We start from the raw sequence: 3418 nt of genomic DNA on the forward strand, positions 1-3418 counted from the left end.
TTTAAGTAGTTCTAAGTTCTAGGGGACTGATGACCTCAGAAGTTAAGACCCATAGTGCTCAGAGCCAGAAATGCAATATTGTTGATTTAGGTTAATTTTCTTCTAAAACAATGCTAAAAGTAGTGAACAGTCCTCTACATCCAATTCAGCCAAAAATATGTAGCTGATTTTAGTTTTACAAAACAGTTTCTTATGTGTAATGTAGACTCTGAGTAGTTCCGACAATAATTTGCTTTGTTTTGAAAGAGGAAACGCTACCTTAGGAGATCCAGAAACAGAGGAACAAGCAGGTGATAAAAGAAAAGAGAAGAAGGAAAGCAAGGGAGTATCAACCCAGCCAATGTGTCTACAGGCAAGAAGATACAATTACACTTTGTATTTGGCACATGAGGAAAAAAGAGAGCGGATTAATGTGCAAGTCTGGTAACAGAGACGGGGCCGTATTTCTCTGACACACCATTCCAGCGTTAGCTTTATACGAATCCGGATAACTGCGGAAAACTTTATTCATGATGACCGAGTGGCTTACACGAACCACTGCGCCTCCTCGCTTGGCTGTAAATGAGTGAAGAATCTGTGGAATAATATCTCTGTGCTCTTGATAATAAAAAAGGCTGCCACATTTCGACGAAATAAACGACTTTTACCCGCAAGGGAATTTGCTTTTTATGACAGTTTTATTTGTAGAACAGTCCAAGACAACTGAATAACTTCAAAACCGATTGGATTCCGTCAAATCACAAGAAAGAAAGAAATGTGTGAAGCGGAAACGGTACGAAATTGGAGGATATCGTCGGCACGAAGAACAGAATTCCGAAAAGCCGTTATTTTTGTTCTGTTATCGACAAATGTAGAGGCTCGCATAACGGACGATCGAGTGGAACAGGAAACCATTTCGGAGGCACAAATGAATGCGAATTTCTGTTCTGAGGTTCACCTTTGAAGTTTCTTTTTACTCTCGCCGTGCTTTCAGGCACTCGGGCAAAAAAGGCTAAGACAATACATCGCGTATCTTTGGCTCTCGTTTCGATACGGTTCACTGACTATGGCGGAAGGATAGATGCAAATGAGTCTTCCAACATCCCTGCGAACAAAGTCACACACTCGAGCGTACAGAAGCAGCGATCGGTCACCGATTCTACAGCGAACTGGGTCTAAGTTCACAGAAATTTTAGAAGCTGTCAGCTATTGAATCGCACCCAGTAATATAGGTCAAAAAGCTGATGACGTTTGCTAGGGACTGATTTCACTATATCATGCATATTAGAGAGGCATGTGACAGCTGAGATTAAGATACACCCACGAATATTGCGAAAGGCAGTGTAATGCCTACGCCTTAAAAGAACACACATGGTGCTGTTGCTATCGAAAAATCACTTTTAACTCCCTTTTTCTTTTTCTGTTTATTTTTCAGCGTAGTGACCAATTCTCCATAAACAACGGTCGTAACGTTCTCCCAGTCGTTCAGTTCCTCGACGATAGAAAACCTCTCCTTGGTCACTGAGCCATTCGAGAACCAATGCATGAACAGCGTAATTGCTGGAAAGTTTCTTTCCCCTGACATGTTCTTTCAGCTTGCCGAAAACATGAAAATTCGAAGCTACAAGTTCTGGACTTCTTGACCGGTATCACGAATGTCTGTGTGGATATGGTCACATTCTCGGAACTATATAACTACAGATGGATGCGATATTGCATGTGGTCCATATAGAGGTAGAATTTCACGGTGAATCTGTGTGCAGTTCAGAAATTTTGGCCATAAGACTCGAATTGTACTGTGTACTTCAGCTTCGGGGCCAATTGCCTTGCCGCAGTGGTAACACCAGTTCCCGTTAGATCACCGAAGTTAAGCGCTGTCGGGCTGGGCTAGCACTTGGATGGGTCACCATCCGGTCTGCCGAGCGCTATTGGCAAGCGGGGTGCACTCAGCTCTTGTGAGGCAAACTGACGAGCTACTTGATTGAGAGGTAGCGGCTCCGGTCTCGGAAACTGAGGTACGGCCGGGAGAGTGGTGTGCTGACCACATGAACCTCCATATCCGCATCCAGTGACTCGCATCCAGTGACTCGCATCCAGCGAGTCTGAAATAGGGTGTATTACTGGGAACGACAATGTGATGCATCCATCCGGGAAACTGATAGTCGTGAGGAAGGAAGTGTTTCGGCTGTACAACGAGTGTGTGCAGAATGGTTCGTGGGAGGCCGTAGAATACGACAAGGTGGGTCAGATCTCACGACCCAGACCATCCCCGAGAAGTTCGTCTCCTCACACGAACGGTATTGCAGGACAGATCGCCGCGCTCCTCGTCTCTGGCGCAACAGTGGAACACATCCTACACAATCAGGGGTGACAGTCCGTCACCGTTTATTACGGCAAGGGTCACGCGCACGTCGTCCAATTCTCCGCCTGCCTTTCACGAATGTGCAGAAACATGCTGGACGGCAATGGTGTATGGAACGACGTCATTGGAGACAAGAATGGCATCAGATAATGAAATGATAATTAAATCGACACCCTAGCTGCAAATAGGTGTTGATATATATCATTGGGGACATGTTGAAAATGTGTGCCCCGACCGGGACTCGAACCCGGGATCTCCTGCTTACGTGGCAGACGCTCTATCCAACTGAGCCACCAAGGGCACAGAGAATAGTGTGCCTGCAGGGACTTACCCCTTGCAAGGATAGTGCAGGCGCACTATCCTCTATGCCCTAGGTGGCTCAGTTGGATAGAGCGTCTGCCATGTAAGCAGGAGATTCCGGGTTCGAGTCCCGGTCGGGGCACACATTTTAAACATGTCCCCAATGATGTATATCAGCGCCTGTTTGCAGCTAGGGTATCAATTTAATTATAATTTCATTCTAGAGAAACTGCACGGTCATCAATGGTATCTGTTCTTTCGGGAACAGATACTACCTTCATACATGGCATCAGATAATGTTTGCGGACGAATCCAGGTTCTGTTTGTCTGAAAATGATGGCCGCATTTTGGTTCGCTGCAGACATGGGTAGCGGCATTGCAGTGACTTCATTCGCACAAGACATACAGCACCAACTCAAGGTGTTGTGGTGTGGGGTGCTGTTGGGTACAGTCACAAATCACACATGGTGCGTGTCCATGGCACTGTGACCAGTGTGAGGTACGTGAACAAAATCCTGTGATGCGTAGTCATATCCTATCTGCATAACGCCCCAGACGCCATTTTTCAGCGAGACAATGTACGACCACATGTTGCTGCACAAACATCTGTTTTCTTGGTGTCACAGAATTTCAACCTTTTGCCTGGACCGCCAGATCACCATACTCGTCGTCAAACGAAAATGTGTGGGCTATGGTGAAATGACGGGTGCAGCGCTATGACCCAGTGCCAGCCACCACAGATGAACTTTGGAACCAGGTGAGTGTTGCATGGATAGC

At 46.2% G+C, this 3418-nt stretch overlaps 2 non-coding genes and 1 pseudogene across 2 annotated transcripts; 2 read left to right on the forward strand and 1 right to left on the reverse strand.

Moving 5' to 3' along the window:
- Positions 1-1795: 1795 nt before the first annotated feature.
- LOC124621148 lies at positions 1796-1913 on the forward strand (annotated as a pseudogene).
- A 654-nt stretch (positions 1914-2567) lies between these two features.
- On the reverse strand, positions 2568-2642 carry Trnat-cgu. Its single transcript has one exon. It is a non-coding gene; the product is annotated as a tRNA-Thr (tRNA).
- A 66-nt stretch (positions 2643-2708) lies between these two features.
- Positions 2709-2783, forward strand: Trnat-ugu. The gene has a single exon. It is a non-coding gene; the product is annotated as a tRNA-Thr (tRNA).
- Positions 2784-3418: the final 635 nt, after the last annotated feature.

This window comes from Schistocerca americana, chromosome 6 (genome assembly GCF_021461395.2).
Source record: "Schistocerca americana isolate TAMUIC-IGC-003095 chromosome 6, iqSchAmer2.1, whole genome shotgun sequence".
NCBI classification, from domain to species: Eukaryota; Metazoa; Arthropoda; class Insecta; order Orthoptera; family Acrididae; genus Schistocerca; species Schistocerca americana.